General features: G+C 42.4%; 2 protein-coding genes across 11 annotated transcripts in view; one reads left to right on the top strand and one right to left on the bottom strand.

The window, feature by feature from the left end:
- The window catches only part of lypc (ly6 domain containing, pigment cell), a 161,874-nt gene that overhangs the window by 58,434 nt on the left and 75,887 nt on the right, over positions 1-27,553 (bottom strand). The gene's annotated exons all lie outside the window — the stretch shown is intronic.
- msh5 (mutS homolog 5) overlaps positions 1-27,553 on the top strand; it is a 115,128-nt gene that overhangs the window by 34,943 nt on the left and 52,632 nt on the right. The window lies entirely within an intron of this gene.

The following is a 27,553-nucleotide window of genomic DNA, read 5'->3' as shown; positions in this document are numbered from 1 at the left end:
CCTACCATACGGAAGCAGTGGCGCTGCATATGGTCAGTCAGTGTCTAAACACCGAATTGTTTCAAGAGGTAGCATGCATGATACAGTACGTCCTTCAAATAGTTTGGTTAGATTCACAACAAGTTAATCTTCATGAAAAAAATCAGTTCTCCTGAAATATCCATTTTGATATGAAGCAATCCATTGAGAAATCCATACCCGTAACCCGCTTAAGTCGAAACTTTCCTGCCATAGGCTTACATACGGATGCAGTGGCGCTGCATACAGTCAGTCAGTTTCTAAACACCGAATTATTTCAAGAGGTAGCATGCATGATAGGTTCTTAAAATAGGTTGGTTAGATTCACAACAAGTTAATCTTCAATAAAAAAAAATCAGTTCACCTGAAATATCCGTTGTGATACGAAGCAAATCCATTGAGAAATCCATACCCGGCTTAAGTCGAAACTTTCCTGCCATACTGAAAACAGAGCTACGTGACGGTACTGCACATTGATATTATGGTCTGTATTAACTTTCTAATGGGAAAGAAGAAGTTCCTGAACCAAATGACACCCAAATTATGGGGTGTTTATCTGCCAACATTAAACTCACAGCCGATTGAAAATGTGACGTGGAACTAACTTCCGGTATTTCTCGGGGGAAAATGTAATCGTAACATCAATAAAAGCATTTAATATTTATCATTTCAGAAAAAATCATTTAAACACTACATTTCGAAACATTAGTATCTAAGTATAAACAAATATCCCATATTTTTGTCATTTTTTATGACTAGGACTACTTAACGCTCATTATCTCAAAATTTGGCGACTTTAGCCGGGTTCTCATGGACGGGGTCACATATGTCCTTTCAGGGCCAAAATGCCAGGCCACAGGGCTCGATAGTCCCCCTCGTGGAGTATTAACACCCAAATAGTTAATACTCAGAATTTCAGAGAAACCTGGTAGAGCTGTAACTCTCGATCAGTAAAGAACGAGCCGTTACACTCTGACTATGCCCGATCTGTCTATTCTGCTAGAATGACAGGACAACTAAGGCAACTAAGGACAACAATAGTACTACAAGGAACAATAGTACTCACCCCGAAAAGTGCTCTGTGAACTGGGCAATGAATATTTGATCAGTTAGCAAAAAGCATCAGAGAAAAGTTTGGTCTTAAGTCTAGATTTGAAACTGGCTACAGTTGGGGCAACTTTGATCTCATCTGAAAGTTGGTTTCAGAACTGAACTGCATAGCAACTAAAAGCTGTTTCACCATGTTTAGTTCTAGCAGTAGGTTTTACTAACAAGTATTTCTCCTGAGACCTGAAAGGTCTGGAAGGTGTGTACTGCTGAAGCATGTCTGCTAGGTAATTTGTCCCCATTCCATTTAGTGATTTATAAATAAGCAGGACTTTAAAGTCAATTCTGTAACTTACTGGAACCCTACTGGAGATGGCAATGTTTTTGAGGTGGTAAAAATTGAGTTATTGCTTTCATGTGGCTCTTTAAATTTAGATCACTGTCAAGATTTTCTATATTCTTTGCTTTAAGCCTTTTAATACCAAGGAGAGTGGCAACCTTAAGTCTTTCCTGCTTTTTACCAAATATAATTACTTCTGTTTTTTCTTTGTTCAACTGAAGAAAATTTTGAGACATCCAGTTTGTTGATCTTGTCGATACACTAACAAAGAGATTCAAGGGGACCATAGTCAGTAGGCGATAAAGCTAAGTAAAGTTGGGTGTCATCGGCATAGCTACAGTGGGCATCGCTTTCAAATGGCCACTTCAGTCGCGCATTACGAGGCGTGAAGCTGCGTGAAGCTTTAGTACCACTTTCAGCCACTGTGCGTCGCCCTGCCACTGTACATCGCTCTGCCTGCCGCCCCTTCTGAAAAAGCTCGATTTACCTCGATTTAGGCTTAGGCCTTGGGTATGGCTTAAGGCTTGACTACACGGTGGTAACGGAAATCGAAATTTGCTGTCTACATTATTGTCAGTGTTGGGTTAACGTCACTACGCAAATCAAAACAGTGGTGTGATAATTGAGCCAGTAGAGAAATACCTGTTCAGAATTAATCTGTAGCCTTGGGTAGGCTTCTGCGACGTTTTTAACAGGCTGCGCCATAGAGGCTTAGACAACTATGACCCACGTTTTGGTTTCGTAAATTAATTTGCCTGTACAATAAACAAATACATCTGCTTTATGCCGCAGAATTACATTCATATTTGGAACTTACATAGTCCAATGCATGGTTACACTACGTTAGTGTTTCCCAAAACCATAGTAACAACGAACGTTCGCAACCACTATCGTAAAGTTGTGTAGTTACAACTACACCTCTCGACCTGTGGTAGAATGCTAGTAGAAGCATAGTTCCAGGGATCTTCATGTCAAAGACATCACTGACGCCAGTTATTTGTTTGCAAATTAATAATTATAAATATATTTAGGTTTCTAATTGATATTTACACTTCTAACCACCATACATCCATATTTTAAAATGCCCAAGGCAGAAAATACATAAATTAAAAGTCAATTTGCAGCCATGTGCACGTAAGTAAAAGTCACACACCTGCAGATAATAATAAGGTGGTGCGCACTTTTTGACGAGTCAGCTGAGAATATGTAGAGTAGCCTTTGATTTTCATGGAGGGGGGGGGGGGGGGTCCTTGTTAGTTTACGCAAACCAAGCCAAGAAGGCTGATTCTGATTTTGATAATATGATCTGCACAAAAGATAAACTTAGGTAAACAACGATGTCAATATTGTTGTGAAAATCTTAACCCAGATTCAAACTCTTGGACAGGGGACTGGTAACTGCTGTGCAACGGCGGCTGTCATCTGCCGGCCTTAACGCAATGCGCCACAGAAGTATGTGCAGGTGCCCGTTCACGTGCTATTAAACGTCATTAACCACCTTAGTCCAGACTACTGAAGTTTGGAAACTATCATGGTCCAAACTTACAGTACTATGTCAGTACGACAGTTTTGGGAAACAGTCGTAACTTACATGTTGGTTAGTTGAACGATGCATCTTGTTAGTAAAAAGCTAACCTCCGTTAGTTGTACGGGAAACGCACCCCAGATCAGCTTGTAGGCCATTAGCAATCTGTTTATTTTATTTTATGAAGCCTACACAGTAGATCACATGCCACATTCTGACTTTCAATAGACAGATGCAATAGCCATTGGTCAAGTATTGAGTATAAAGCAATTAAGATAGTACCCTATACAAAAAGTACTTCATACTATCATAAAAATTCGTTAAAACGAATAGCATTTTGCAACTTGACAAAACGCTGGATTAAATATCGTAGGCACAGGAGAAAACTTGTACATCCATTGGCCCGTGGGGAGATCACATGCCAGTTGCCTCTCCCTTCAGTGCTATGACTCGTTCGGCTGTGAGCTTGTTTCGCCAAAAAAAAAACTATTGCAGATATCAATGCGTCTTTGTTCATGGGTTTGGCCTCACAGCAGAGGCTTAGACAACTATGACCCACGTTTTGGTTTCGTAATTTGCGCTACTTATTGACTGCAATGTAGTCAATTGACTGCTTGACAGGTTATTTTTATTTTTCTGTGCAATAAACAAATACATCTGAATTACGCACTTGGCCAGCCTATAGAACGGGCACATTTTGGAGAGAATAGAGAATGTACGCATGCAAGAATCTGTAGGCTATTTGTGGCTGGTTACCAGCAAACAATGTTTAATGCATTAACTCAAGACGTCAAACATTTTCTAAACAATACAAACAGAAAGGATGCAGCAGGCAGCAAATGTAGAAGAGTCATTTCCAGTGGACGAACAAAATGCTGAATGAAGCCCAAATATATGAAGGCATATCTGGCAAGTTGTTATTTTTTGAAGACGTAAATGGTTGGGCTATAGGCCTAGTTTGCAAGAAGGAGACATAAAGCGTGAGCATGCCACACTATCCACAGCTGTGGTAGCGGGGGGTAGGAGGATTACTGTTAGCGCAGGATTTATATATTTATATAGATTTATTTTGGGCAGCCGTGGCCTACTGGTTAGCACTTCGGACCTGTAACCGGAGGGTTGCCGGTTCGAATCCCGACCAGTAGGCACGGCTGAAGTGCCCTTGAGCAAGGCACCTAACCTCACTGCTCCCCGAGCGCCGCTGTTGATGCAGGCAGCGCACTGCGCCGGGATTAGTGTGTGCTGCACAGTAGGCCTATGCTACTCTTTGTGGTTGATCAACAAAAAATAAAAGATGTATTTGTTACGTTACGACGTTATTGTAGGACTAGTAGACTTAAATTCTGAGAAATTAAATGGTACGAGAAACGATCTCCATAGCGCACCAGACCGCGATGTCTTCAAGGGTTGAATGAAGGGAGTTTGCAAAAATTTGTGTATTTTTCAATAATTTTTCAATTTTCAATAAACATTCTTAATTTTCGAATGTCTTTGTCAGGGAACATCTGACTTCTAAAAACCATAGGCCTGGTAGTCGCTCAGACAAGGAGTTATAAGATAAAGGCAATACCATTTGTGTCACCTAATGCAGTTCAGTGAAGATACCATCAGAAGGCAACAATCATAAAGCACAGTGCGCTCGCGCGCTCTCTCCCCTACACATAAAGCTGTCTGCGTGTTGTAGGCTAGATTTGCGTGAGTTCTTTCTATCTGCTTTACTTTTGTGAGTTGCAACCACCTAGGCTATGTTATAGACGTTCTATGAGGTACAGTGGGCATCGCTTTCAAATGACCACTTCATTCGCGCATTACGCGGCGTGAAGCTGCGTGAAGCTTTAGTACCACTTTCAGCCACTGTGCGTCACTCTGCCACTGTACATCGCTCTGCCTGCCGTCCCTTACATAATTGTTGCCGAGAGTAATCCCAGCCTACGAATTCAATAACAAAATAAATCATGCATAATTAAACATTACCTCGATTTAGGCTACTTGGGTATGGCTTAAGGCTTGACTACACGAAAATCGAAATCGAAATTTGCTGTCTACATGATTGTCAGTGTTGGGGTTAACGCAACTACGCAAATCAAAACAGTGGTGTGATAATTGAGCCAGTAGAGAAATAACTGTTCAGAATTAATCTGTAGCCTTGGGTAGGCTTCTGCAGAAAACAATGTTGTTGCCGATTTAATACTATCTGGCGACGTTTTTAACAGGCTACGCAATAGAGGCTTAGACAACTATGACCCACGTTTTGGTTTCGTAAATTAATTTGCCCTACTTCTTGACTGCAATGTAGTCAATTGACTGCTTGACATGTCATTTTTATTTTTCTGTACAATAAACAATTACATCTGCTTTATGCCGCAGAATTACATTCATATTTGGCTGACTGCAGACGCGCCACTTCCCTCCCCATATTCCAAGATTAAGTTAGTATGAAGTGCTTTTTGTATAGGCTACTATCATAAAAAAAATTGTTAAAACGAATAGCTATTTGCAATTTGACAAAACACTGGTCCTCATTTTGCGAATGCGAGGACGATATGAGCCTGTTGCATTTAGTTAGATGTCCGAGTCACGCATAATGTTTGAAAACCACTGGCTCGTAATCACAATAATTTAACACACGACAGTTTCATAACCTACTTAATCATGTCCCCATGACTACATTTTTGTGAGTAGCATAGAGATCGTTAAAAACAATAAAGTATGGGTCTCCGTTTGGGACATCGAAAACTTATATTTTTAATAGACTACCGTCGAAGATGCTGACTTGCAAAAGCCTCGGGATAACACTTTATTTCCACTATCATCAGTCATGCCCCTTGATCAAAGTGGGGAATGAAATAAAAGTTTGAGAACCATTGGCTTAACAAGTTACCTACAGTCCAGAACACAGAATCTGTTGCAATATTCTGATGATCGGCGATGATATCGGCAAATGTTTGTTTTCCAAAGTAAGAATTTCACTTCACCATGCACCTTCGACAATACCTGGCCTACCTGGTATCATTACAAACATTATTCTGTGTCCTAAAACTGGCATATTTTATGGCATTGTGTCATGTAAGTTCGTTGCAAAATCTAGAGAAATGTGTGAGGTGGTCAGCGGGGGACAATTGAGACACACATTGGATTGTGTTATTACTTGAACATTCCACACTATCCACAGCTGTGGTAGGCCTATCAGGGGCAGGAGGATTACTGTCAGCGCAGGCTTTATATAAAATTCTTCAACAGAAGGCATCGAATGTTGTCTTGTGGAGCGCTTTGCTTCGCTTCTGTAATTTCGGCTTCATTGAAAATGAGGGCTTCCCTCAATGACCCTCCGAGAATAAATAGAGGTTGAATGAATGAATGAATGCAGGCTTGCCCAAAATAAAGGCATGTGGTTTGCGCAGCCTACAGTAAATAACAGACCCGCCAGAATGTGCGTTATGATGCTTTTTTACGAGAAAGTTAAGCTGTCCCAGACTTAGGTGCTACTTTTAGGTCTAAAATGCTTCGTGAATTACTTTTTGTGAAAAAATTAGGAGTCCTAAAGTTAGGAGTGACACGCCCATTATTTTTAGGAGTTGCTCCTAAATTCGCCAGTTAGGAGCTACTTTTAGCCTTAAAATTCTTTGTGAATACGGCCCCTGAATAAAAAGGCCTAGCCTAAATGAATCAAGGCAAAACAAATAGCCTAGTAGCCCAATGAAACATACGGATTGATGTAGTATCTTTGTAACATTATTAAATTATTCTGTTACTATGCCTACGTTTGCAAAAGAGAACATTTTAATTTGATTCACAATAATGTTACATTTAATTTACATGTTGACAATGATTAGCCTAGTTTTTGTTGTTGTTGGCGGCGTTATTGCATGTTAGTTATGCCTACAATGCAAAATTGCTTCCTCGCGATTGGAAGCTCCTGTAGCTGCATAGGATTTCAAAACCGCAGGTTTGTGAATAGGTCTGTGAGTAAGGAGTCCTCTTGACTTCTTTTAAGCTGTCAGAGGTGGGAAGGTGTGTGATTCCAACAGCCAACGTGAATCGGGTGGTTAGTTAATAGGCCTATCGTGAAGATTTTTCCTGCCATCTAAGGCACGAGCGCATCTGTGAGGCCAAGCCTCACCAAGTAGCTCGTTTGTTTACAACTAACATTCTATTTAATTAAACTGCTTTATAGGCTATGCCGAAATAGTTTTCAACATTTTGAATATTAGTGCCCCCCCGTCAAGCAATATAACCATACAAACGCGCTTCCTGCACTCATTGTTTCAAAAGGAGTAATTTTGGCTTTGTCATAACTGAAGAGCTGTGGACGGCACGGCACGGTATGCCCAATGAAAATAAATTAACGCAACACAACACAACACAGACCCCGCTTCTCTCTCGTCAGTCACTGACATGAACGAAACACAGAACCCGCTTCTCTCACGGCAGTCACTGACAGTAACCTAGAATAAATGCATGGGGAAAAACACTTCCCCATGACAAAGACATCGTAAAACACTGAAAGTTAATATTTTGTCTCTAGCAACATTCATCTGTCCTTTGTCAAATGTATTATGTTCCAAGTACCCTATGCGTAATTCTGCTTCATAAAGTTGAACAAATACATTTGCTTATTTCACAGAAAAATATAAATAGCCAGTCTACAGTGCAGATTTGGTAAGTTATGGTAGGCCAACTTGCAGTGAACATACAAACAGGGGAAATTATTTCTCTTGCAGCTGAGTAGCCTCAGGTGCGCACGTAGACATAAGGCCGAACATGCAAGCGCCAATGAATCGTGCTCTCACGACAATCGCGCCGTTAAACTTAAATAGGTTAACATCACTCTAAGTTCGCCTTCAAGCAAGGAAAACGATGATTTGAAGACATCTGTTTCGTTGGAAGGGCAAGGGGTAGCAACAGGGCAACACAGAGACAGGCCCGATGGCAGGGCTGTTATGAGAGTATTAAAATATGGGATATTCAACGGGAAAACATTAAAACGGCAAGACAGCGGGGAAAGTTAAAATACGTGATAAACACGGAAAAAGTTGGCATGCATTGTTTCGGTCCCCGTGCACAGGGATTATTTGTCACACTATTAATCACATATGATTATTTGTGAAATTGTGCAAACAGGCGCAACACATTTGAAAAGGAAGCACTGGTAGCATGCAAGCTCACGGGAAAGACTGATTTAAGAACGATATCACAAAGTGTGTGGCTGTGGCGCGGGCGGAAGACAATTGGCAGGGGAAGGTCATGTCTTTTTTAACAATTCTGTCGGAGGGTCATTGAACAATTTCTAGCAGGCAAGAGAGGGTCATGCAACTTCCAACTGAAGCACTCAAAATTCCTCCGGTGGCCCCTTCAATAAATAACGATCAGTCCCTAGATTGCTGCTGGGCTATATGTCTTGGTTCTGTTAACAACTCATTGTCAAACGCATGGCCTATCTCGCGGTTGCATCCATTACAAACAAACATGCAATGTGAACGTCTGGGATTGGGGAGAGCACTAAATGCTTTACTGAATAAGCACGAAGTCAAACCTTTAAATGAAAAACACTCTTTAATAATCCAAAAAAATAAACCGCTAATGAAGTAAACTTGTGACCATCAAAAATCGCTTATCGCTTAACTCCGTGATACCAGGACGTAACAGGAAGGCATTTGGCTGAGCAACGGAGGTTAATATGCTCCATGTTTTGTCCAAATGGTGACTGTCTATCATCGTTGCACTCGGAGAAAACCGGAATGTTTCATTCGTCCCCGTTTCAAATCGTCCCGGTTGTAGGCTACCTACTCAAAACGCAGATAGAACCTTATTATTCTAAGGTAGCGAAATAGCGTTCAGCATGATTCATGCCCAATTAATTCCCCCTGTTAAAGTGTTCGCCTTTGTAGTTTGGTTTCGTGATAGCCTATGATAAACGGCTTATGGCCAAATATGTGAAAACGTTAAAATACAGTAGGCGATAAACCCGGAAAAAGTTGACAGTGATTTTTTCATAATCACTTTGGAGGGTCATAGAAAAATGTATTGCTGGCGAGGGAGGGTCACGTCTTTTTGGACTAATGCTCCCAAAACTCCTCCGGTAGCCCCTTAAATAAATAACGAACAGTCCCTAATGAAGTAAACTTGTGACCATCAAAAATCGTTTATCGCCTGTAACTCCGTGATAACAGGACGTAACAGGAAGGCATTTGGCTGAGCAATGGAGGTTAATACTCTATATTTTGTCCAAATGATGTCTGTCTATCATCGTTGCACTCGGAGAAAACCAGAATGTTTAATTTGTCCTGCGTCTCTACGGCTGCAAACGGGATTCACTCGCAGTTAACCAAATATTTCTTTATTAGGGCAGGGCAGGCATATTTCTGGCAATTACATTATTTCTAAACCAGTCTGCTAAAGTCTGTAGTGAAGTCTGTGTAGGGTTTTCCAGGCTCCATTTCTTTTTACGAGACACCCTGCTCACTTGAGCCATCTACCGGTTGTTTGGGTTGTTGCAGCATCTCACTGGAAAAATACAAATTAAAGTCGCGTGATACCGCGTGATCCCACGCGCGGACCGCGAGTGAAGCTGGCCAAGTCGAAGCACTGCCCACTGTACCAGTGTTTAGCTGTGTCAAAAAACAATAAGCTTTGTCAGACTACTTTTAAAATGATATTTGGGGCTATATACATTTTAACCCTTAGAACCCTAAGCTGTTTTTAGGGCATTTTCACTACCTTTATTCATAAGGATTTATTCTGGTCATTGTAAGTGCCACACACACATATTATATATAGAGTCTAGGCTATCCAGATCTGCCATTTGTTAGTACTGACATTGATTTATTTTGATTTTTAAAGAATTAAAATACAAAAAGCGTATTATAAAAATTATTATATTTTGTCATGTATCTCACCACAGCAAGCTCATAGCTCTACATGCATTTCATTTGTGTGTAGGGCAGACTGTCCTGAATCAGGCAATATAATTGCCATGTTGGAGGGATGCTCTGTGGCTGAGTAATTTACAGAAATATGTGGTGTGTGATTTACGGAAATAAATGCCATTTTTTATTTACTGATGAAAAATGACCTTTCTGCGCTCCATATCTGTGACACAAACTGATCTGACCTGACTTGACCCGAGTTTGCGTGTTAGCCTGCGTGTGTATGCACTCATAATGATTCTCAACTTTATACTGCATTGCCATAAACAAAGTAAAGGCAAAAAAGGTGTTTTTTTGTTGAACAAATTGGAATGCAATGTGAGCCTTGAATTGGATGCCATGTAGGAATTTGCTAGGATCTCAAAACTGGATTATAAACATGCTTTGCCACAAAAACGTGGGGTAAGTCCAGCTATATGAAGTTATTATTTTGTTGTCACTTCGTCTGTTTTATAACCCAGAAGGATGTACTTGGTATCAAATGATAGCTCGGTGTCCTCTTTCATCTGACATGCGTGGCATATCTATCCGATCACGGGTCCGCGAGTAATTCAAACGAGAGTGATGGGTGCGCAGGTGAACGCAGAGAAGTATAGGCTGTAAATATGATGCAATTTGATTTAATTTCATGATTTTTCATGAAAGATTGTTAAGTCGGAGCAAGATACTTCGTCGTAGTTCATGTCTATGGGCGCGAAATGGGGATCGAATCCTGCCTGCATAAAGAGGCGTGTCGATGACGTATTGATGAGCATACGTTGCAACCGGCCAACAGCAGCGGCATAAATAACCGGCGCACACCTGATATAAAGTCGATTTTCTCCAGACTGGAATGCTCAAAAATGCTAAAAATGTACCTGAAATGTTCAGAAGGGTTTGAGGATCATGAAAACGTGCCCGAAATTCACATTCCTAACTCTATAAGAACCAAGACCTTAGCATATGTGGTAAAATTCTGAGCTATGCCCATAGACTTCAATGGAGCAGTCGCTGCCTCTGCTCTGCATAAAGGGGGATTTTGACCCCCCCTCGTGCGATCCGGGTTCCCGGAAGTGGCTCCTGATGAAATATCTTGCTCCGCCTTAACAATCTTTGGTTTCATCTCGCTGCGATGAACGGTTCCGGAGCAATGTAACAGGAAGAAAAGGTGTGTTTTTTGACGCACTTTGCGTCAATCGGGTTCTAAGGGTTAAACATTCGGGGCTGAATACCCGACAAAGCCTTGCGTTAATTCTTCAGGTGGAAAGTGTCAGGAATTTTCATACGAGAGACGCTCTCATTGGTGGTTAGTATATGAAGTAGGGAATTGACAGCAACATATCCAATCACATTATGAGAGATGCTGAATTTAACATAAACTGCGATGTTTGATTTTAAATGAATGTAAATTTAGCCGGAACTGTAAGCTGGCACACGTGGGTGCTCGATGTTTTCAGTGGGTGCCCGAGAGACGGAGCACCCACGGTATCGGCGCCTATGACAAGCGTATCTCGCGGTTGCATCCATTACAAACAAACATGCAATGTGAACGTCTGGGATTGGGGAGAGCACTAAATGCTCTTCTGAATAAGCACGAAGTCAAGCCTTTAAATGAAAAACACTCTTTAATAATCAAAGAAATAAACGCTAATGAAGTAAACTTGTGACCATCAAAAATAGTTTATCGCCTGTACTGACGTAACAGGAAGGCATTTGGCTCAGCAACGGAGGTTAACCCTCTAGGCGCCACTGTCGAGTTTACTCGACAAGATGCGGTACTGAATAAAACGGCCGATTTAGTCAAATAGGGTGTCATATTTCGTTCGACATCCACTCCACTAGGTGGCAGACATGCCATACGTCATCCCCGAGTCCGAAAAAGGTCATGGTTTAAACAAAAGTTTTGAGCTACACCGCATTGAATCAGTCCGTGCAATACCGGAGCTAGTGTGCGTGTGAGCCACTTAGTCAGAGCGATATTGTCAACGTTAGCGAGTATTTGCATTAGATTATCGTCTAATGGCATCAAAAAAGTTTACCTGAAATGAAGTGTTGGGTCTTCTATTCGCGGACCCTGATTCTGAAGGGGAATATCTGCCTTAAGGAAATGACGGTGATTCGTTTAGTGAGGCTTCAGATGCGTCCCTGCCTTCAATGATGCAGCTGGACAAAGTGAGAGTTTACTCCATAGTTTAGCTTACACTAAGCACAAACGTTGAATCGTTTGCCCAATGTCACTGGTGGGAATAATGTTTCACGGGTTCGGAGTGTTCATCGGGAAGTTAGCAGGGTGTTAGTGGTGTGGCGAACAAGGCTGGAGGTAGCCTAATAGCGCTAGCTTCTGTCTTTTGCCTCTCCACAATCGCGGCGACAGTAACGTGGTGGAGCCTTTGTCTAATGCGACTGGGTATGTTAGACGAGGTCGAAGTGCTCATAGGAGAGTTAGGGGGAAACGTAGTGGCAGTGTGGGGAGTCGCAATGAGAATGACAGTAGGCCTAGTCCGAGCTGCGCAAATTCTCTCCACTCGGCGCGCGCGAGGCAGATCTGGCCATGCTGCTCGCATGGTGGAGGTGGTGACACGCTCTCTCCCTCTCCCTCTCCCACACACACACACACACACACACACACACACATTAGGTCATGCATAGTCTATCACAAGATGATGGGAATGCCGGCCCTATATGGATAGGGATAGGGAGTCATTATCTCTACAGAAAAAGGCCTGCTACATAAAAAAAAAAAATGTCAGCCATTTATTAGTAATGATTTACACTGTTGATTTGCTATCTATTTCCCTGATCATTTAGGACATACACTATGTGTTCCTTTTTGTGTGTTCATGTCCTTGTGATGTGTGTGTCTTTGTCAGCTAAGAAAAAAAACATCAACAAAAACAACAAAAAGAAAAAAAATACTAACATTGTCTCTTGTCTTGTCTCGTCATCTCACTCCTGATCTGTGCCTTGCCGTGGCAAATGAGCTTTTGAACTAAACAGGTCTTGTCTACTTGTGTTTGTGTGTCATCTGAATAATCTATATGTGCCCCATACATGGAATCAGAGTGCCTACTGTATGTAGTAAATGGAAAATCTCTACAGCAAAAGGCCAGTCTACCGCTACATGCATTTGGTTTGTTTCGGCCATTTATTAGTAATGATTTACACAGTTTGTTCACTACTTACTATTTACCTGAGCATTCAGTATTGTGCAATATAGCATACAGAAGGTGAGGGACATTTTGGGGGGAAAGAAGTGGTGCATTTTATCATTCAAACATGCGACTTTTCATGAAAATTCTATAATCCAAGATGGCCGCCACCATATGACGTCATAATATGCAAATTAGATATAAACATTTAATCTCTACATAAACTTTGGGTCATCCTTAATATTTCTCTAATTTACAGAAAGTCTCTATCTCTTATCACTTTTAAGATATAGCCTTTTGAAATGAAGATGTCAAAATTGATCGTTTCGGAAAAAAACCTCTGGCGCCTAAAGGGTTAATATGCTCTATATTTTGTCCAAATGATGTCTGTCTATCATCGTTGCACTCGGAGAAAACCAGAATGTTTAATTTGTCCTGCGTTTCTTCTACGGCTGCAAACGGGATTCACTCGCCGTTAACCCAATATTTCTTTATTAGGGCAGGGCAGGCATATTTCTGGCTATTAAATTATTTCTAAACCAGTCTGCTAAAGTCTGTAGTGAAGTCTGGGTAGGGTTTTCCAGCTCCATTTCTTTTTACGAGACACCCTGCTCACTTGAGACCTCTGCCGGTTGTTGCAGCGTCGTTGCAGCGTCACTGGAAAAATACAAATTAAAGTCGCGTGATGATTCGGTCGGTCGGTCTGATTTAATCAATTTTGCCTTTAAAAAAAGATGCAAACTCATTGCATTTATTAGTTGAGAGATGGTTCAGAATATAGGTCTTCCTACATTCTCTTTTTAGGATTTTAACCGCTGGATTTTGTTTCCATGGTGCTTTCTGTTTGTCTTTAGCTGTCTTTTAATGGAGCAATATCATTCATAATATTTGCCATTTTTGAATTAAAATGATCTAGTAGATCATTTACTGATTCTGACAGTTCACTAGATGTCTGTGAGAGTGCTTGCTCAAAGAGAGCACTTGTGTGTTCATTTATGATTCTCCTTTTACAATTATAGATCTGTTCTGAGTGTGTGGGGACATAGACACATTAAAGAACACACAGAACACACAGAACACACACGGGGCAGTCATGGCCTACTGGTTAGGGCTTCGGCCTTGTAACCGGAGGGTTGCCGGTTCGATCCCCGACCAGTAGGAATGGCGGAAGTGCCCTTGAGCAAGGCACCTAACCCCTCATTGCTCCCCAAGCGCCGCTGTAGCAGGCAGCTCACTGCGTCGGGATTAGTGTGCGCATCACCTCACTAAATGCAGAGACCAAATTTCCCTCACGGGATCAAAAGAGTATACTTATGCTTATAGAAAGTGTCACGCTCAGGGATTGAACCCGGGCCTCTGGATCCAAGTACTGACTCTATACCTAATGAGCTATCAGCAGATGGGTTGACTCAAGTACAGAGACTATGTAGACTGTAACTCTTCTTTATTAGAGGGGATGCATCCCCTCTATTGAAATCCGGAGACTTCTTCTTATTATTATTATTTTTCTTTTTACCTTTTTGTGCGCGCTATTCAGCCCAAACCGCTTAACATACAAATTTGGTTCAAACACCGTTCCGTAGATCTTCCAAGGCTTTACCGTCCTATCCGTTTTTCATTTTTGAGAAGTTTATACTTTTTGAGATATTTGTAATTAACCCTCTATACCCCGTAGCGGCCGTCGACGGCCGTTCTGTATTCTCCTGTAACGGCCGCGGCCGGCCGCAATTCTTAAAGAGACATCTGCTACAGTATAATACATGAAATAATACAGCGTTAGTGGATAAATAAACACCAGACTTTTATTTTGACACACTTAAATGGCTAGGTCGCTATTGACATTTCTCCGGTATTTTTGAGTTTAGCCTGTTGACTGACCGGCTGAGGACTTACGGTGCCTCTGGAGTTATGGCTTCTAACAAGCGTCCGCGTCTTTTCTCATTAGAAGAGATGGTATTGATGTGCATCCACCATGTTTTGATGTAAGTGACGATCATATTGATGTAAGAAAATGACAAAATAAAAACATGAAAGTGTAATAAATTTAACGTTAGCATCCTCCCGTTTGTCATGACTGACTTAGCTGCCTCTCTGGCATAAAAAAAATCGTATGGCTGTCACTGTGAAAGTCAGTTTGAGTTTAGCTAGCACCAGCAAAATATAGGCATAATTCAATGATGGGTCATTGCCTAATTAACAATAAAGTTTATGATAAACCCATGCCAGGTTTATTTGCAGTTATATCTTAACACATAACATTAACATTACCCCTTTCTGTACAGTAAAGCTAACATTATCGTTATCCCACTTACAGATAGTTATTGCAAACTACTACTTATGTATGTCTCTCTAAATGAGTTTTTGTTGACTAATAACCAAAGCGGGAACCACCGTTGTGTTTTCTGCTTATGGATGTCAGGAAAATGTATTTGTATACAAGTAGGCCAATGTCTCGTCATCTTTGTGATTACAAAAAAGCCTGCTAATTTGCTACCTTCACTGATGTAACGTTAACGTTAGTCTGAGACTCGTAATGTTAGCACAGGATAGGTTGAAGGTTAGTGAACGAGTGCAACAGGTTCATTATCATCAACTGATCAAGTTTAGATAAATTATATAACATGATGTGCATATAAAACAAAACGTAAATCCATGTCAGGATTAACAGTCCCTGTTGTTGGTGACATGCTTATCAAATGAGTCACTATTTCATGCGCTATGCTTCATGGCCTACGTTAGTTCATATACTCATAATCATTTTTTAGCTGTAAGGCTCACTGTCCAGCTAAATCCCACATAAGTGTAAGATATGCCAGTCTATTTCAATGAAATCAGTACTCATATAGTATCTTGTTTCCCAGCTTCTAATACAGAAATATGTGAACCATATTTATAACTTTTTGTTAGTGAAAAACGTTGAGACTGTAAGTGAGTAGGCCTATGGCCGTCTATGGGAAACATGAATATATAATTTTTAATGGATCATATATCATTTGAAAGAGCAATTTCTAATCTTTAAACTGAAAGAAACTTACAATTGACACTTTTCATTAGATTTTTAGTTATTCTTGGTTATTTGAAATGTTTCTCAAATTGCCCTTTTCTCTTAGAATTCCCAGGAATCTGGGGCATTGTTGTAGAATTCCACTGGGGTATAGAGGGTTAAAAGTGTATTTTTCCCCCATAGACTTGAATAGGGGCTGTGATGTCATAATAGAGCCAGCTGCGCTCGTTAAGTAGTTCTCAGAGCAGTTCCCAGGCTAATCAGAACACTGGCACAGGTGTCACCTGTGAGGAATTCAACTGTCTCAGCCTCTAAGCATACAATCTAGCTCTACCTGAACTACACATCCTGTTAAAGTGTTTCCTGTGTGTCCAAATAAAAGTCCCAGCCATATCTCATGCATTCAGCATTATATCTCCAGAACGGCTTGACGTACATGCTTCAAATTTGGTACGAGTGTTTTTATGGACTCAAAGATGAAGTGAGTTGATGTTGGAGGTTGAAGGTCAAATGTCAAGGTCAAAAACACCTTGAGTGTGATATCTCAAGAATGCCATGTCACACAAGATTCAAATTTGGTTACTCCAAAAGCACCTTTGCAGGTATCACAATTACCCTACCAATCAGCTAGCAGCAAGCTCAACAGCCCCACCAACACCCTAACCAGCAGATTGCATCCCCTCGTGTAATTCCTCGAAATTGCATTTCTAGTTGCCCTCCCAGTCTATAAGATACTGCAATCCACCACGAATTCTGCGGGAATCCACTATGCAGCGGATAGTGAAAGCTGGTCGACCATCGATGACACAGGGAGGAGGCGGTTCCTTAGGGGCAGGGGCAAGGGGGGAAGTCAGCACAGGACGGAGCTGGGACACATGAAATGTGGGATGTATTCTAAATGTGGGATGTACCCTGCGGACCACCTTGTAAGGACCCACATAGCGCGGAGCCAACTTGCGACACTCCACCCGCAGGGGAAGGTCTTTAGCAGCTAGCCAAACCCTTTGCCCTGGACGGAACTGGGAGCTGGTCTCCGACGCCGGTTGGCTTGGCGCTGGTTCCTTCTGGAGGTCCGCAGAAGAGCCTGTCGAACCCTTCTCCAGGTCCTTTTGCACCGCCTCACGAACTGCAAGGCTGATGGCACGCTTATGTCCCTCTCCTCCTCCGGAAACAGTGGTGGCTGAAATCCAAACTGGCACTGGAAAGGGGACATGCCAGGAGTGGAGGACTGGAGTGTGTTGTGGGCGTACTCTGCCCAAGGCAGCCAGGAACTCCAGGACGCAGGGTTGTCATCCACCAGACTCCTCAGAGAAGCCTCCAATTCCTGGTTGACCCTCTCTGTTTGCCCGTTGAATTGGGGATGGAACCCAGAGGAGAGGCTGGCTGTGGCGCCTATGAGGTTGCAGAAGGCCCGCCACACCCAGGAGGAGAACTGGGGACCTCTATCAGACACGATGTCCTGGGGAAGACCAAAGACTCGAAAGACATGATCAAACACAAGCTTAGCAGTCACAAAAGCAGAAGGTAACTTCATTAGTGGAATAAAGCGACAGGCTTTGGAAAACCTGTCTACCACTACTAAAATGACAGTATTACCTTCAGACAGGGGAAGGCCAGTGATGAAGTCCATTGAGAGATGAGACCAAGGACGACCAGGGACAGGAAGAGGATGGAGGAGCCCTTGAGGATGTTGGTGTTGGGTCTTGCTCCGGACACACACAGTACAGGCTGCTACAAAAGATTTGACATTCCTCTCCATGTCCGGCCACCAGAAATGTCTCTTCAGGAACTCAAGAGTCCTCTGAGAGCCAGGATGTGCTGCCCGCTGGAGTGCCCGTCTGACCTCAGTCTCAATGCCCCATCGAACTGGACACACAATCCTGGAACTGGGGATAATGGGTGCCTTGTCTTCCACAGAACGTGAGGACTCAAAACGCCTAGAGAGGGCATCCGTCTTCTGGTTCTTAGTGCCTGGCCGATAAGAGATGGTGAAGTCAAATCGGGTGAAAAAAAGTGCCCATCGAGCCTGACAGGGATTCAGTCGCTTGGCCTGTTTTAAGTATTCCAAGTTTTTGTTAGTTTTTGTTTAACTAAGAATGGGTGTTGGGCTCCCTCCAGCCAATGTCTCCATTCTTCTAATGCTAGCTTGACTGCCAGCAATTCTCTGTCCCCAATGTCATACCGGACCTCGGTAGGAGACAAGCACCGAGAAAAAAAAGCACAAGGGTGTTGTTTTCCATCAGTAGAGGGTTGGGAAAGTACTGCTCCAACTCCCACTTCGGAAGCATCCACCTCAACAACAAAGGGCCGTGAGGAGTCTGGTAACTGAAGAATGGGTGCAGACGAAAATCGGTCCTTCAGCAGTCGAAAGGCACCCTCTGCTTCAGGAGTCCAGACAAAAGGCACACCACTCTTAGTAAGGGCAAATATAGGAGCAGCCATGGTACCAAAATTCCTGATGAACTTCCTATAAAAGTTGGCAAATCCTAAGTAGCGCTGTACCTCTTTGACAGACTTTGGAGCAGACCAGTCATGGATAGCTTGAGTCTTCTTTGGGTCCATTTGGACCTGGCCCTCCTTCAGGATGAACCCAAGAAATGCTGTCTCAGACACATGGAACTCACATTTCTCTGGCTTGACAAACAGATTGTTCCGTAGCAGCCGTTGCAGAACTTGGCGGACATGGTGACGATGCTCAGAAAGGAACTTGGAAAAAATGAGTATGTCATCAAGGTAAACAAAAACAAAAATTGTTAATCATATCTCTGAGGACATCATTAATAAGGGCTTGAAAAACTGCAGGTGCATTAGTAAGGCCAAAGGGCATAACCTGGTACTCATAGTCCCTGTAGGTGTGTTGAAAGTTGTCTTCCACTCGTCACCATACCTGTCAACATTTAGCTTTCCAAAAACGAGAGATTTTTTTCGGGGGGGGTGGGGGGGTCAGTGTTTAATACCGGATCTGTGTTTGCATATTTAATACGTTTCATACACGTGTTTCAACACTGCATTTCGGTCGTTGCTTTTACCTTACCATTTACCTTACGCATGCCAGGTATGTATCCACCAGCTGCCTGCCTGCAGCCTACTTCCAAAACTCCAAAGCTGCTTGCTGTCAGATTTGGTTCCGAGGGCACAAGTTCAGTGTATCAACAACACTCAATAACAGTTTATGTGTTAATCAATTAAATTCCCAACAATTTCACAACAGGTAGTTCTGGAGTAGGCTATTCAACTAGCCTGCTTGCTTACGACGAGACTCAGGCTGCGCAGTCGGCACCCGCTTCCTTATTTGGGTTTTGGGTTGCCAGGTTTTAGCCTATGACAAAACGGTTGAAATTGAAAGTGATCGTGTATGTGTAGGGTGTATTTCATACACAATCTGGCAACCTGAATGGATCAATGATTTTAAAATGAAGTTTGATGGCCATGCAAATTTCGGGAGTTTTCCGGGAGAAATAACAAAACGGGAGGGTCCCGTTCAGGTCCAATTCAGGTCCAAATACTCTTCAGGGACTTGAGACAACTCAGACACATCAACAGGTTTAGTAAGTGAAAGGCCTGGACTTGACAAGAGACAAGTAACATGGCACGTGGGACCCCACTCAAGGACTGTTCAGTAGACTAATCGATCTGTGGATTGTGATGATTCAACCAGGGGAAGCCAAGAACTACGGGAAACTCAGGTGAATCTATCAGGTGAAGAGTGATTTCCTCCCGATGGTTGTCCGCTTGAAGACACAAAGGAGCTGTGGCTAGTCACATTTCCCAATGAACGACCATCAAGAGCAGTAACAGAGAGAGGTGGATTAACAGCATCCTGGGGCACCTGTAATCGTTGAGCCAAGTTAATATCCATAACATTTCCGGCAGCACCTGAATCAATAAAAGCCTGAAAGTTGTGTCGCTGCTCTCCCCACAACAGAGAAACAGGAAGGAATACTCCCGCACCCGGGGAGTCAGAAGAGAAAGTTGCCCCCGTCATAGCCCTCCCATGCTTTGAGGGGGCTGGCCTTTTCCCAGAAGCTCAGGACAAGAGGCTCGGAAGTGGTCCGGCTTACCACAATAAAGGCAACATCTCTCCCTTCTGCGGCGATCTCGTTCTGACTGAACGGGCCCCTCCAATCTGCATGGGCTCAGGATCCTTGAGAGGTGTAGAGCTCAGGTACCTGGATGAGGTTGGAGCTTCAATGGACCACCGGGGTGGACCTTGGTCCCGGCGGCGCTCACACAGTCGGTTATCAAGCTGAATGGCCTGAGAAACCAGAGCCTCAAACTCCTTGTGAGGACCCGCAGAAGCCAGTCCATCCTTTAGCGTATCCGACAACCCATGATGGAACACCGATATGAGGGCCTCCTGATTCCACCCACACTCAGCTGCCAAGGTCCCGAAGGTGATGGCATAATCCGCTACACTGCTATGCCCGACGAAGTTGGAGGAGCTGTTTGGCCGCTTCTTGTCCCACCACTGTCTGGTCGAAAACGCGCAGCATTTCTTCCTTGAAAGCCTTTTAGTCAGAGCAAATCGGACCCTGTTGGCCCCAGATAGCAGTTGCCGAGGCCAAAGCTTTGTCAGTCACAAGGGTTATCAAGTAGGCTATTCGGGATCGGTCAGAGGGATACATTGAGGACTGTAATTCAAATGTCAGATCACATTGCATCAAGAAACCTCGGCACCCACCTGGATTACCGTCATATCTTTGGGGTGCTGGCAGTCGAGGTTAGACCCTGGAAGGGGTGCAGGAACCACCAGAGCTGGGGATGGCGGTGGAGGTGATGGGTTAGCAATTCTCCGCACTTCTTGCAGCAGCTCCCTTAGCATTTGATCGTGCCTGCCAACTATGTCCTGTTGTCTATTGAGAGTTTGAGCATGTGTGTCCATGGTGGCTCCAAAACTGTTCAGAGTAGCCAGTAGGCGTTCCATATACGTGAGGGAAGTTCCTGGAGTCTCTGCTGAGTCATTCATGGCTTAGTCTTTCTGTCACGCTCGGGGGTTGAACCCGGGCCTCTGGATCCAAGTACTGACTCTTTACCTAACGAGCTATCAGCAGATGGGTTGACTCAAGTGCAGAGACTATGTAGACTGTAACTCTTCTTTATTCCAACATGAAGCTTCTTTTCCAAAACACACAGGAGATCACAAAATCCAACAAAGGAGAGAAGAATCCAAACAGAGGCAACTTTGCAACCGTACCTTAACAAAGTTCAGTTCTTCCACAAAGTGGAGTTTTAGTCCAAACAGTATTCATACAAGGGCAATCCAAGAGAATAATCCAAAACACAGTCCAAAAGTCCAAAAGTACCAGAGTGACGCGAAACAGAGTTCAGTAGCAAGGCTAGGCAGTATAACGAAGCAATGACAAACAAAGACTAAGCAAAGGGCATGGCAGGAGCAGAGCTTAAATACCACATGGCCAGGTCACATGACAGAGATAACAGGACACGGTTGAAATGAATAACATAGAATTGAGGCTAACAAAGATATGCAACATAGCATGTGTTAAAACAAATGACCACCAGAGGCCGCCAAAAAGTCCCAAAACCATGACAGAAAGGATCGGATAAGGCTAAGTCTTTAACTGTTGTAGGGACATTGAGACCCTTTGTGATAACAAGGTCGAGGGTATGGCCAAGAGTTGGCCCCTGTACATGCTGTGTTAGGTTGAAGGTATAAAGACCCATAAATTCCTTGGAATAACCGTTTTCAGGATTAGCCACATGCAATTTTAGATCCCCTGATATAATAAGACAGTCCAACTCAATCCTTTGTTGGATTTTGCAGATGTTTGACTAGTTCAAGTCAAGTCAGTTTTATTTGTATAGTGCATTTAACATGCACAGAGTGCAACCCAAAGCGCTCCACATATAAGACACTGTCATTGACACATAGACTAACAAAGACAATAGATGCCGGACGGAGCGGCGTAGTCGCCAGCGTACCCGTGACACCAAGACGGACAATAAACAAATTAATAAATAAAATAAATGAAAGTAAAAAATAAAATTAGTCCAATTTCCATCCGGCTGAAAATGTCCAAGGGCAATGATGACTTGCGTGTAGTTCACCACAATGTTTTGGCAGGCCTGCAATAAATTTCAATTTCAATTTAATTTCACTTATAGAGCGCCAAAACATTACACATGTCTCATGGCGCTTTACATGGTGTTAGTCAGTAGTAAAATCTGAGGAGACGATTTGATGAGTGCACACAGGTATTCAAATGATACAAAGTCACCCAATAATGATTGATTGCATTGGTTACAACTAGCCTGACGTAGTCATACTCAATTCTAGTCAGAATTTGAGTCTAATAATGCTCCATTGGAACGTGATTATGGGGCGTGTAAAATAGGGTGTAAAATGCCTAGATTGACCTAAGGGACTGTTCGTTATTTATTTAAGGGGCTACCGGAGGAGTTTTGTGAGCATTAGTCAAAAAAGAGGTGATCCTCCCTCGCCAGCAAGAAATTTTTCTATGACCCTCCAAAGTGATTGAGAAAAAATGCATGCCCCTTCAATTTATTAGTGCCTTCTGTTCTGGGTCAATTTGCATGCTACCACTCCTTCCTTAAAATGCCTTGAAAAGGCTGTCGTTTGCACAATTTCATAAATAATCACCGGGACCGAAACATAGCCTTCCTGTCAACTTTTTCCGGGTTTATCACGTACTGTATTTTAACTTTTGTCCCCGTCTTAGGAGGAGCTGCAGGGCTGTCGCAAAGGGGTGCGTGGCCCTTTTCACTTACGTGAATGAAATCATGCGATAGCCTACTTTACACGTAGCCTACTGACGGTGCATTTTAATAGTAGCCCAGGCTAAAGGCTACACCAGCTTGTCTTTAAGAGGGGAAATTGTATGGCCTATAACATTATCTGAGTCACATATTTGGCCATAAGCCGTATCATAGGCTACATCACAAAACCAAACTAGTGTTTGAACACTTTAACAGGGGGAATTAATTGGGCATGAATCATTGTGCTGAACGCTATTTGTCAATGAGCAGAAACACACGACATTCAAGCTATTGATATACTATATAAGATGTGCGCTATGGAAACTGGTCTGTAGGCTAACATTGGACAAATAAATAAAAAATTGACTCACCATATCCTGACTCAAAAAAATAACATCTTCTTGCTTACTTTGCCGCAAACTCAGCAATGAAATCATAGGCCAGCTTGCAGGTAGCCTACGTCTTTTTCATTTCATAGAAGGGCGAGCCCACTAGTCTCTCCTGTGACATGGAGGTGCGCAAATAATAGCCTATTCGACTTAGAAAAGCTTCATTCACCCGATGCCAGTTACTGATCACAATTTCAAAGTTCGGGAAGTCAATCTTTTTAAGTTTTAAGTGCAGTACCCTATCCCCTTATTATTATGACCGCCGCGCAGCGAAGCGGCGGTCATATAGGTTTAGTCAGATTTTTTTTCTTTTTTTTTTTTTTCTTTTCTTTTTCGCATGCCCAAATTTCCGTCAATGATTCCCGGGACACTGAAAGACCGGGGTACACGAAACTTGGTGGACATGTAACCCCACATGGATAGCATGGAACCATCGTTTTTCGTTTTGATCTGTAGCCCCCCCGCTGAATTGGACCCCCCGAAAGGAGGGTAGGGCAGACACAGTTTTCTGTGAATATCTCGAAAACCGTAGGGTTTAGGAGGACCATTTTTTTTTTGTATGTTGATCTCAAGGGGCCATGTCAACCCATTCCATAACCACTCATTTCATGTATAGCGCCACCTAGTTAAACACAAAAAAGTAAAAATGAGGTGGTGTAATTGAAGGTATCTGTGACCTAACATAGGCAAAACTGCACGAAATTGGAAGTGTAGGATCATTATGACACCCTCTGTATGCACGCCAAGTTTTGTGGAATTCCGTTCATGGGGGGCCACACAATAAATTAATTTATGTTACTATACACCAACTGGCCTGTAGGTGGCCGGAGACAGTTTTCTGTGAATATCTCGAGAACCGTAGGGCCTAGGAGGTCCACCTTTTTTTTGTATGTTGGTCTTAAGGGGGCATGTCAACCCATCCCATTACCACTTATTTCATGTATAGCGCCACCTAGTTAAAAATTAAAAAGCAAAAAATTAGGTGTTTTCATCTCAATATCTCTGGCTGACAAGGTCAAAACTGCACGAAATTAAAAGTGTAGGATCATTATGACACCCTCTGAATGCATGCCAAGTTTTGTGTACTTTCGTTCATGGGGGGCCTTACAATCAAATAATTTATGTGTACATTTAGTGACGTACACCAACAAGGATTCCCGGGACACTGAAAGACCGGGGTACACAAAACTTGGTGGGCATGTACCCCCACATGGATAGCATGGAACCGTCATTTTTCGTTTTCATCTGCAGCCCCCCCGCTGGACTGGACCCCCCGAAAGGAGGGTAGGGCAGACACAGTTCTCTGTGAATCTTTTATGGTATGTTGGTCTCAAGGACCCACATCAACCTGGCTCATAATCACTCATTTGTGATTTGCCCCCCCCGGTAAAAAATGAAAATGCAATATTATTCTGCTTTAATCGCCCCTATCTTCAGTTAAGATGTTCAGAACTGCACCAAATTTTATGTGTATGATTGACCTGGCATTCTCTGGGGGTCTGGGGGTATGCCAAGTTTCGTAGAATTTCATCCATGGGGGGGGCTAAAAAAATTAGGTTATGTGTACATTTAGTGACTGTACACTCATTGGCCTGTAAATGGCGGTGCACACATATAAACATGCACACACACAGGCACCCACATACTATCGGTATTAGAACGGCCGATACATAATTACAAATTCAATAGGATCAAAAGAAAGCCAAAATATTCATCATTATCATCATGGCTGCATTTTCAGTATTGGCGATAAGTAGTCGTTTGTCCACTAGATGGCGCATCGTTGCAGTGAGACGTAATTTTGTTGGAAGTTAAAAGTGGGTTGAAAAAATAATGGACACTTCCTACAAGGACTGTAATTTACCGCAGCGAACATCTAATAAGGACAGGACGATGTTCACATGAAGTGTAAGTGAGGATGAAGTGAGGATGTTTATCGGACATGTTTGGTTTTTACTGCAGGTACGTTAATCTTGTAATATCAATAAGGACCTAGGTAATGTTACCGTTAGCGTTGGTTGAGTGATGGAGGCCCATTTGATTGATTGCATTTGTAGAAAACTATAAATGCGGTTATACCAAGCAAATTGATAGCAGCACTGTTTGTATCTTTCGACTGTCATTTATTGCACGTGCTACAAAATCATTCTGTGCAATGGAAGATTTACCAACGTTACACCGGTCTGATACAGTTTTGCCTATACATGCGTGAGACTGAGACGCCTGTTTATTTTGTTTTAAGTGCGTGCAGGGTGTGAGAGGGGAATCGATGTGCTTTGATTCCAGCTTGGTAGTTGTAGTCTGTGAAATTAAAAAGCACGTGTGTGTGAAGTATCCAAACAATGACACCTTCATTTCATTATGGCTGCTTTAGCAACACACCTTAAGCTACTGTGTAGTGGGTCCCATTTAGAAGTGGCTACTTCATTCGCGCTTTCCTTGACTCATGGAGCTGCGTGAATGTTATTACAACTTTTCGCCACGATATGGCAGTTTAAGTCCGCTTGATACTGTAAATCGTAAGCCATTGGTTTCCAAAGGAGATTTTATTTGTGTCGCCAGCATAGCCTATTGACAATTTATGTTGTAAATAGGCCTACCTTATAATCCTACCTGTAGCTTAGGGAAGCTAACAGCTTTCTATTAGGATCTAGTTTGTTAGTTACAGTTTTGTCATAACTCCCTAATGCATTTTTGCATTTAGAATAGCCAGAGCGTGTATATCTCAATCTGAAAATTAAACAATATCGGGTGCCTATGGACTAGGCTGGGTGAACCCAGCCTGATCTGCCCGCTATTTATTTTTTGATTTCTTAAAAGATTGAGCTTGGTCTGATGAAACCCAGACTAGCCATGGACCTCAGTTACACAATGCAAGGGAACATGAATCAGCCTATATTTGCACGAACAATAACGGACAAAAGCTCTTCAACTTTGGCCCGTTAAAATGTGTATGAACAGTCTAGCGACGCATTTCATCAAGGCCCATTTGGACATGTCAGTTATTTGCACCACTGGTTAGATGTAAAACAGCATTTCGTTTCAGACTACTGTTACTTAATTTGTGCATTAACAATAACGTTTCAGACTACTGTTACTTAATTTGTGCATTGACAATAAAGTATTACATGAACTAAAGATGACTAAAATCTTATGTAGAAGAAGAAACATTCACAAAAAATCCATCCATCCAAAAATGACCTTTGTTTTTGATAGCTGTTGAAAACGGCATGGAACTGACAGAGATGTTTTTGTTTATAAATACATAAAAAAATAAAAAAATAAATAAATAACATTATGCTGATACCTTTTGCTTTTCCCAAATACAATGTAGCCTACAGGTGTAAGTGACCTTTCATCAATCCAGTTGCAATGGATGAACTGTGATGACCTGCCCTACTTGTGATAGTTTAGAGATTTTAAAGGTTTTATAACAATGCTACATCTTCTTTGGCTATTCTACAATCTATTCACCTTTTCAGCACCAGTAAGCTACTTTCTGTGCAGCCGCACACACACACTCAGGCATGCCAAACAAGCATACACAAAAGTTTCAAGAGTGGGGGATGGAGTAAAAGATGGAGACAAATTGAAGTGTGATTTATTTTCGCGGAATGGATGTACAGGACTGAGCGGCGGTCATATTTTGTACCGCTATGCGGTACATCTAGTTATGTGATTATTATGTAGTCCAGTGCGTAGGCTATGTAATCTCAGTGCGTAGGCTATGTAATCCCATGTCTTGGGTGCGTAGGCTATGTAATCCCATGTCTTGGGATTCGGACGTGCTCAAAAAGAAAAAAACTTCGGGCTAGATTTTTATAGATGGTTATGAGGAGCAATATGAGGGAGAAATTTGATCATTTATCGTTGTTTTGGGGACGTTAAGCAATTTTCTATAGGCGTCAGTGAAGGTGATTGAAGAAACATGCCGTCACGTCAGGTATAGCCTAAAGTTCATAGGCCTAATATGACTTCATGCTAAATTTTTTGAAGGTTCTTAGTGATTATGAGGAACAATATGAGAAAAATCTGGTGATCACTGATCGTTGTTTTAAGACATTAGGCTAAGCTACATTAAGCTTTTTGCTTAGGCTATAGGCGTTAATGAAGAATAAACGCTTAATGTCATCTTTGGCCAGGTGTGAGATCAGACGCGAGGCCCTGGGCGACGGCCCAAATTTTGCTGTTTTCATGAATACAAATGTTGGGTGACCCTCCCTCCTAGACTAAAAAAAGTTGGGTGACCCTCCCCTCAACAAAGAATAAAAAGACATGACCCTCCCTATTTTCCTCCAGTGGTCAATTCCATAAATACCAAACGGTCCCTAACCAATCAGTGCAACAAAATAGCCGACCGTGAATCCTGTAGGAAGAACACCCAAACCATCCTTCTTCTCCACAAATGCCTAAACACTGTTTTCTGGTCGTCTTTTTTTCA

This window comes from Alosa sapidissima, chromosome 10, assembly GCF_018492685.1.
Source record: "Alosa sapidissima isolate fAloSap1 chromosome 10, fAloSap1.pri, whole genome shotgun sequence".
Classification (NCBI taxonomy): Eukaryota; Metazoa; Chordata; class Actinopteri; order Clupeiformes; family Clupeidae; genus Alosa; species Alosa sapidissima.
The sequence above is the reverse complement of the archived record's forward strand: the minus strand, read 5'-3'. Positions and strand labels throughout refer to the sequence as shown.